This window comes from Gossypium arboreum, chromosome 7, assembly GCF_025698485.1.
Source record: "Gossypium arboreum isolate Shixiya-1 chromosome 7, ASM2569848v2, whole genome shotgun sequence".
NCBI classification, from domain to species: domain Eukaryota; kingdom Viridiplantae; phylum Streptophyta; class Magnoliopsida; order Malvales; family Malvaceae; genus Gossypium; species Gossypium arboreum.
Genome location: NC_069076.1, coordinates 67,239,691 through 67,250,043, shown reverse-complemented (window position 1 = coordinate 67,250,043; position 10,353 = coordinate 67,239,691).

Below are 10,353 nucleotides of genomic sequence, written 5' to 3'. Positions count from 1 at the left end.
AATGAGGGTCGTGTCGCAACAACAAACCTCAATGTTGCAACACAAAACTTTGAACACTCTAGTATTATCAAAATTAGGGTTGTGTCACAACACTACTTCTTAGTGTCGCAACACGATACTTTGAAGCTAAAAGTTTAAAAATTCCAAACCCGTGTTACGACACCGAACAACATCACATTTTGAACCAAGAATATTTTGAAAATAAGGGTCAATGTCATGCCATCGTATGCTTGTGTCATGACATGGAATTATGAACCAAAAACCTGGAGCCGACCCTTTTCAGTGCAACCATACCCCATGTCATGACACCGGTTTCAAGTCTACACTTTTTCGACTCATTTTTTGCGTAACCCGGTTGGCTCTATATTTATTTTAACCCATTTCAAACACTATTTTCCCTACTAATATTTCTCTAATCAGCCTGCCTCACTTTCTAATCAATAGTCGACCCTTCTATCTCCCTCTTTACTTCTGATTTCCTATAAATTTTCAAAACTTTCCCTTCATCCATCACCTCCATTACTGCATATTGTATTTCTTTTCTCTGTTTGTAACCATTCCATTGTGCTACAACGCGAACAATCAAGTTGAATTGTTCCTAAATTCTCACTTTTTTTTATTTCATTGCATTAGTCGATTTTAGATTTTATTTTATATACATTGTGTTAGAATGGCCCCTAGGAAAGTTTGTTGCACCACACAATCGAAAGAATCTGAGGATTTCGATTCCATCCGATTTCATATCTAAGAAGTTGAAAAATACTTCTTGGAGCTTCAAGGGAAAACATTTATTCGAGAATGAGGGTTTGACCCTTCATTTGATTTGTGCGACGATATTTGGGACTTGTTTTGTTCTAACCATTGAATTGATTTTTGCTTGACATCAAAAAAGCTAGCGATCGGCTTGATGGTGTATGAATTCTATGCGCTCTTAAAAATAAGAAAGAACAATAAAACTTCGAATGTCGAATATTGACATGGAATAATTAGGGGAAAAGATGTCATTGTCACTCCCTAGGAGATTTGCAATTATTACAATGCTTCATACTTTGTGTCAAATGCGCTTGATGATTTATATATTTATTATTTTTGAGGTATCGATATGAATGCTATTGTCTAATACCTCACCGAGGGGAGAGGCATTTGGAAACACCAGCCGAACATGAACATTCCCTTATCGTTTAATCAAGAAATCCTTTTTCTGATTGCTAAAATGTGGATGCAATTTATTTGTACTCACATATCACCGTCCTTTAATGTCTCTAATGTTAATGCTTTCCGAGTTGTTCTTCTTTACTCCATTTTGCAGCGTAGACATGTTTGTATGGGCAAGTGGATCTGCTAGTCCATGCTTACTTGTATCAGTTGCAAGAAGGTTGGAATATTTTTCTTACACCTCGTGACTACCCTATGCAAGAAGGTGAAGATTCTGATATCCTCGACGGAGTAACTTGTAAAGCCAATGAAGAGCTTCATCGGAAAGTCACTCTATACCCAGTACGTTGAGCTTCAATGAAAACAAATTACCGAATGGAACTAATGCCGGAAGCATAAGATAAATGTATCGCAATATTTGAAAAGGAAAAGTAAAAAGAAGAGTCAATCAAGTCAAGGGCTCAATGATTTGCCTAACATGGAGTGGGTAATACAGTGGATGCAAGAGATGTCCCCGTAGGAATTGACTACGCCTTGAGGTACGGAATGCCAGCACCTAATCAACCATCAAACAAATACCTAGTTATGCAATTCTATGGGCACACTGAGTACGAGGAAGGGGAGGAGGAGGAAGAAGATGTAGATGTTGGGGAAGAAGGAGAATATTCAGCCAATGACTACGACTTCAACGATGCGTTCCTACTAGAGCAACCATCAGTTAGAGGAGTCAAATTTTGCAACTTGAACCAAAGTAGCTCGACCCAATCTAGGAGTATGAGGGCCACCGGGACAGCTGCAGATTGTGGGAAGGACCCAATCATTGCGGATGATTGCAAAGCATCCAATTTTGATTAAAAATGAACTTTGATTTATTTATTTTTATTTTGGGACTAAAAAATTCTAATTTGGATGATTTTATTTTTATTTTCTTTTTTTAGTTTATAAAAAAAAATTGTGCTTATTACGTGTAAGGGTGACCATTCGATCAAATCGAATCGAATTGAATGAAAAATTACGAATTAATCGAGTTGACAAATCCTATTTTATCATCCTAACTCGATTTGAAATTTTCTCAAATCGAATCAAGTGAGATGGAATTCGAATCGAATCGAATCAAATCGAATATATTTATTCGAGTTAAATTAAAAAAATGACTTTGGTGTTTTTTATTTAGCTTAATGACAAATTTGGCCACTAACGTTTACATGTTTCTTCAAAATAGCCTTAATTTTACTTTTGAGCCCTTTTGGCTATCAACCTTTATTTTTAAAATTTTTTTTAATAGATTTGATGAAAATACCATTAAAAAAGTTAACGGGATGATGTGGTATTTCATATGTGCAATATTTTAATGAGATGTAATCTATTACTTAGATAATACAATAAAATAATTATATGTGAAAATAATAAAATAAATAAATAATTCATGAAGTTAAAAAATAACTCTTAATTTAAAGAAAATAAACGTAATTATCTAAAAATAGGTTTCAAAATGAATGGATGAATATTTTCAGTTTGATTTATTAATTATCTTTTTGAAACCTCTCAAGAAACAAACGTATACATTCATTCAAAACTGCTTTTAGATACTTACTTTTATTTTCTTTAAGTTAAGAATTATTTTCTTAAATGTCATGTATGATTTATTTATTTTATTACATTTCACATGTAATTTTCTTATTGGATTACCTAGGTAATAAATTGCCTCATTAAAATATTTCACATCATCCTAGTTAATTTTTTAATGGCACTTTCATCAAATCTTTTAGAAAAAACAATTTCAAAAAAAACAAAGGTTGATGGCCAAAAAGATAAAAAAATACAATTAGAGCCATTTTGACAAAATATGTAAACATTAGTAGCCAAATTTGTCATTAAGCCTTTTACTTTTATGTAATATTTTCTAAAATATTTTTGTTAAAAGTTTTTAACTATGATCATAAAATTTTTTTTGAAGTAAACAAGTGAACAAATAAAAAAAATTGATGAAAAAGAATGAGAGAATTTTGATTTTGGGGTAAAAGGGAGAAATAAAAAATTTTGAGGGGATTTTGAGTTTTGGGAGTAAAATGAGGAGGAAATGTAAAGATTTTTGGGCGTAAGGAGGAATAAAATATTTTTGGGTTTGGGGGAATAAAATATTTGTGTGGGATTTTAATTTTGGAGGGTAAATATTGGAGAGGGAAAGTAAAAATTTTAAAGAGATAGGGTGGTAGGGTGGATCGGGGGGGATTGGGGGTGTTTGAGGAAAGGGATAGTTTAAAATTCGGTTTATTCGAACTTGAAAACTTAACTCGATTTGAATTCGAAATTGGAAAAAAATTGAGTTGACTCGATTAACTCAGTTAACTCGATTCGAATAATTCAAAATTCTAATTTTATTTTTATTTTTTTTAGTCGAATCAAATTTTGCTCACCCCTAATTCTGTGTAGAAACCCCATAAATTAAGCGGCACTACAAATCAAAGCTAAATCGGCACAAGCAGGACAAGACAACTACATTTGAGGAGCTTCGACGCTTAAACCGGGTAGTCTCTTGTCTCATCTTTTGGGTGCACATTAGGGATAATGTGCCAAATAAAGTGTGGGGGTAACATAGAATTTTAAAAAAAAAAAATTCAAAATTTTTAATTTTTGATGACTTGATTTTAATTGTTGTTGTAGTTTAATTTTAATTTGGTGTGCTTGTGTGTGCGTGAGCTTTTAAAAATACAAGTGATTAGTTAGGAGCATGTAAATAGGATTTTTTATTTATACTGTAAATTTAGTTCGATAGTAATTGATTTTAGGCTGTTTAGTATTAAAATATTTAGTTCACTGTATTACATTGTAAATAAGTGAAAGTGCGTCAAGTATACCAAATGACAAATAAGTATATAAAAAAACATATATGTTTATTTGAATTATAAGGTGTTAGAATGTTAAATTTTAGTTAATTGATTCCATGATTTGAGACATTTAAGGATGACCTAAGGCATTGTTTGGTTACCACTAGAGTCGAAAAATCGGTCCTATGTAAATTCCCTAGTACCTAATTTTTTAGCCTAATTTCATTTTCTTGATGAACCTCAAATGAAACCAAGAGCCTAATGCATAATTTCTTGATCCTTTTTCTTTTTGGTCCCAACACAAACTTAGACTCCAAGCTATTAATGTTGAGGGTTAGGTAGATACATCACTGTAACACCTCAAACCCGGCCCAGACGTTATGACCGAATCTGGCGATATCACATGATAGCGTTTGAACTAAATTGTCACAATAGAGTAATTTTCATTTGTTTGCACTTTTTGCCCTCAAAATCATTACTTATTTAGTCAATCACTTTAACACATTTCATTGTGAAAGCTTTTAAGAGTTATTTTCTGTAAATCATGTGTCTAGAGAAAACTTTATTTTTTTTTCTTTTTTTGAAAACCAAATTTTTAAACATCTAGCAATTATAATCCAAAACTAGTAAAAATCCCAAATTTAAGGAAAAATTCATAGAGGCCATATTACAGCAAAATAAGCCCAAATAAAAGTAAATTCATAAATAGGTAAGAGATAGCATAATAGAAGACGTGTAGCCACTACTGAGTCCTCTGCTGCACCGATCTGCCTATGTCTGGGGATTACTTGTACAAATTAAGCAGAAGGGGTGAGTTTATGTAAACTCAGTATGTAATCCCCATACAAACAATTAAATAGTAACCAAATAATCACAGTCTGGGCCTAAGCCCTTTACAATATCAATATCAGTATCAGTTTAGCCTTAGCCCATTTCAATAGCAGATACGCAGATACAAAAATCCTACCCAACCAGCCTCTACACTCCATCTCCGTCCAACCTTACACTCCATGTGGGGATATAATCAACCCACCCATCCTTCACTCCAATTAGTACCGGATGAGGCATTAGACAGTGATTTTCAGTAGGGCTGCCAGTAATTAGGCTCGAAGCCTTTCAGTACATTTTCTTCTGGTCAATATCAAACCCCAACCCGAAGCAATGCAACATGCAATTATGTCATGCTATCTCATAGTAATAGTGCATACAATATAAATTTAGTGACATATTATCACGCTCAAACACTTATATACGTGTAACAGTCATTCAGTCGTTTCATACAATTAGGGGTCTAGGTAAACTTACCAACCCTACAGTAGGTTCACAATCGTCTCCGGAGACCCGTGCAACCTTAGCAACATATTAGTGAAAATGGGCTCACACGCCCATGTTGTCTGTCCGTGTGGCCCACAAGGCCCAAATTGGCCTTGGCCATGTGGATCACATAGCTTGGCCAAGAATCCCACACACCCGTGTGAACCCACATGACCATGTCTAGTGCGCACGGCCTGGCCTCGTTGACCACACGCTTGTGTTCTATCACACTGCCTACCACACGGGCGACCACACGCTTGTGTAGCGTCGACAGTAAGCTTTTTTGGCTTTTCGCCGAACCCTATTTTCTATGTTTTGGGTACACACCTATTGTCAATTCGATGTGAAAAGTATCCCTAGCCTTCAATAACCTACGTTTGACCAATACAACACTTAATGAATCAATTTATTTGTCTTCCAAACAAAAACCCTTAAACAAAAATACTCGAGAAGCTAATCCAACAATGATTCGAAAACTCACCACGACGAACCCAATAACCAACCGACCACACATTGGAGTATCTATTTAACATCTTTGAACAACACCTAAACAAGAGTAAAATGAACCATCATGTTAATCGCTTAATCAAGCCCACGACAGAACTAAGGAGAATACCACTTACCGAGCAAGGGAAACAACCGCAGTAGGATGAAATCAGATTGATAAAAGGAATAAAACATGAAATGTGAAAACAAATGCAAATCAGCAACAAGTAGGGAGGGAAAAGAAGAAATTTCAGCTGAGGATTCTTGGGAAAAGAGAGAAAAGAATGAAACCAAAATTTAGGAAAAAAATTAATCAAAATCGAATATTCCCTCAATCCCACATTTTTCTCCTAATATCACTCCCTCAATCTTGTAACCATCCACTAGAATCAAAATTTTACTAACACAAACACCTACATGGCACAAGTAATAAAATAAATCCCCTTAATCTCGTAGAGATTCGAACCCCAAACCTTCAGCCACCTAACACTCCACTTAATCACCAGACCAACAGGCCCGTTTTGACATATTTTACCAACATTTATTTATAAGCCTAATGATTAGAGATAGGAGTTTATTCATTTAAAAAAATTTTAGCTCAAGACAAGGCTTGAACCCAAGACTTCTTAGATACTCCCAGAACACATAACCATTGAAGTAGATACACACTTGTGTCATAAACACACAGAAATAAATATATAAGAGATTTTTGGGGATTTACAACTCTACCTCCCTAAAGAAAATTTCGGCCTCGAAATTTACCTGCTTAGAAAAGATGAGGATACTGCTAACACATCGCATCCTCAGGCTACTACGTAGCCTCATTGGTGCTATGATTACGCTATAGAACCTTAACCTATGGAATGGATTTTCTCCTCAAAATCTTTATGTTGCGATCAATATCTGAACCAACTCTTCTTCGAAAGTCAAATCTGATCTAACCTTGATATCCTCTACTGGAACAATATGCATTGGATCAGAGCGGTAGTGCCCCAAATCGAGACATGAAAAATACCATGAATCTGATCCAACTCTAGAGGTAGCTCTAATTGATAAGCAACCGGTCCTACTCATTTCAGTATGCGTTAGGGTCCAATAAACATAGGGCTTAACTTGCCCTTCCGACCAAACCTCAGTACCTTCTTCCATGGCGATACCTTAAAGAAAATAGAGTCTCCCATAGAATAATCGATATCGTGTCGCTTTAAGTCCGCATATGACTTTTTCCTATCAGATGCCGCTTTCAGTTGATCCCATATCTGTGACAGCCCTAAATTGACCCTAGTCGGGAGTGGTTTCGGGACCGCTAAACCGAGTCACCGAAGTATTTGAATGTGATAATTATTGTCTAGAATATGTGAATATGAATGTGTGAAAGTTTTAAGCTTCGATTTAGTCGATTGCATGTGAATTTAGTTAATAGGACTTATGCGTGACACTTTTGAAATGTGATAGGTTAATCTATAAGGACCTATTAAAGCATGTAGTGAAAATAATGGTTTTGCATGTCAAATACTCCTTTTTTATACATAGTGGCCGGCCATGATGGAGCATATATTAGAATATGTGGTAAATTTCCATGAAGTGGTCATTATTTTATGTAAAAGAAAGAAAATAATAAAAGAAAAAAAAAGAATGAAAAGGTGATGAAAACAAAAGAAGGAATCAGTTCTTCTTGGCCGAATGAAGAGATGAAGAAATAAGGGGAACTTACCAAAAGAAATTCGGCATTCTTCTTTAGCTAGTAAGAGGTAAGTTTTGAATTGTTGATTTAGTTTTATGATAGGTTAAGTTAGTAATTGGATGCACTCTTGGTAATGTTAAGAAAGTTGGAGCTTTTATGGTGGTTTGGGTATCATGCCGTGAATCTAAGTGTTTACATTGGAGGTCATTTTCATGTTGTATGTGATAAAAGGAAGATGATAGTATGGAATGAAGATTTTTGAATAAGTAGGTTAGTAGCACTTGGTACATTCGGTTACATTGAGTCTAATTAGAATGTTAATTTCTTTCTCTATGATTATTTTCCTTGTATGTTAAAGGGGTCCTTTTGATGGGGCCGAATGAATTATGAAAGTTATAAAAAAAAATATATGAAGTTAAGGTGTGAATTTTAGTTTGGGTGATAGAGATAATTCGGTTGAAATGTTGAGTATGGGAGTTGTCATTTTAGGTTAAGATCAAAAGAATGGTTAATAGGCATTAAAAGGTTAAATGTATGAAATTTGATGTATAATAACTTATAGGTAATTACATAAGTAAGGTTAAATTTAATTTGGTATATTCGGCCATATAGGTGTGTATGTTTGTGATAATATTTTTTGTTAACTCTCTATAATCGATTGAAGGAGTAATATTGGCTTATAAGGTTGAGTTGATTCATTATGTTGTACATTAGAATTAAAGATACTTGAGACTAGGTTACCTTAATAGTGATAATACATTCGGCCTTGAAGCATTAATCGAATATTGGTTAAGGTTTTGATATTTTGAACAAGGATAGTTGTGAAATGGAGTGAAAACCATTAAATTATACACATAAGTATCCAGCAAGAAAATTAAACTACTAAATGTATTTATTCTAGATCAAGACATCAAAGGGGGAGAATCAAACAAAGGCAAAGCAAAGATAATCGAGTAGTCGATTGGGAATCATTTCATCCAATATAAGGTAAGTCCTTAAGCACTCCTGTGAGGTTGATTAGCTTGTATATAAATAATATTAGTGAATCATAAAAGGTATTCCTTTCTTAGGAGTTCTCTTGGAATAATTTTCCTATTTATTAATATGACCATATGTGCTATTTAAATTAAGTAAATTTCCTTATCAAAATGAGTTGACATATGGCAGTATGTGTGCGGAATTAAGTAGCACTATGTGTGTCGATTTGGGTGTTGAGGTATAAGAGAAAATCCAATGCACAGAGTGTGCGGTGTACTATGGCACTATGTGTGCGAGTGTGACGAGCACTATGTGTGCAATTTCGATTAATAATATAAAATGAGCGTGAAGGAACGAAGTGGTAGAACTAGTAACTAAAGTATCGAACTTGAGGCATGTACTGAGTAGGTACAAATTTATCTAGTGCATCAAAATTCCATGCTTTGAGGGATCGGGTCTAAATCAATTAGGTTGTTTTAGTGTTTGATTTGATTGTAGGACTTGGCATGAGACTGAATCGAAATTCTAAGAAATGATAGCATAGCTCGGTATAGTTGGCGTAACTGATTTTTTTTGCATTATTTGCTTCTCTTATGATCTCTTATAATTATACGGTATGTAATGCTTATGACTTACTGAGTTATATACTCATTGGTGTGTTTATTTGTCACTTATTTAGGTTCCTTTGATCCATTTTTGTGTGCTCGGGATCACCGTCGAAGTCATCGCACCAGCTTGCAACTTTTTGGTATCTTCTTCTTAGTTGGTCTAAGAGAACATTTCGGCATGTATAGGCTATTATGTTTTGTTTGAACTTTGGTATGTATACTTTTAGCCATGCGAAAATGGCATAAATGTTAAGTTGAATTGGGTCTTATGATACTTAGTTATAAGTAACAGTTAAAGTCTATTTAATTATTATGCCGTTTGTCATGGCTAATCATTTCCGGTGTTACACTCATGATATGGTTATTGAGTAGTAAGGAAATGCTTGGTAATGATTAGCCTTGGGTATGGCTAGTCATGATCATACTTGGTGATATGCATGCTAAATTTTACTCTAATAGTAGAGGCAGACAGCAATGGTGTTGTGAAATTGAAAAATAACTAAAAATAGTAGAAATGGAATTAAATAATGGATAAATTATGGAATCGAAGCTTTATGAGTCTATTTTTACATGGAAGAAGTAAAACAAGTATGCGAGCTATACTCTATGAGATATTTAAAATCTTGTGAAACAGGACCAGAACGATTTCTGGATCCCCTGTCCCGAATTTAGAAATTCACCATAAATTCTAAAAAGTTAATTAGAAGTCATACTTTATATGTACAGATTACATATTGAATCTACTTTTATTAGGGACAAACGGAATAGTCATTTAATCTCTGTACAGAGAGATATCTGGTTCGTAATACACAGAGGTCAGAGTAGTCGAACCCTGAAACAGTGGGGACTTTAACTAATAAACTGTACTAATTGGCTTGACCAAAAATTCTAGAAAAAAAATTGTAGATGGGCACATGAGTCTAGTTTTAGAGAAAATTTACGGAACTAGTTTTCGAGTTTTGTAACTCAAGATATGATTTTTAAGGTGACAGTGATGCAGTTGGCCAGCTTGTCTGGAAATGGTAAAATGAACTGTATAAATAAATGAGTCAAGTTCGTTCACACTTCGTGTCCGACTCCGGCAACGGTCTCGGGTACGGGGTGTTACAATATCAATCTGACCTTATCCTCAGTATCAAAAACCAGTTCAGGACCCAGAACTCGTCGCTCGCCCAATTTAGCCTAGCATAAAAGAGTGCAACACTTACGACCGTACAGTGCCTCATAAGGTACCATTTGTATACTAGACTGGCAACTATTATGGTAAGCGAACTCTGCCAACGGCAAATACTCCTCTCAA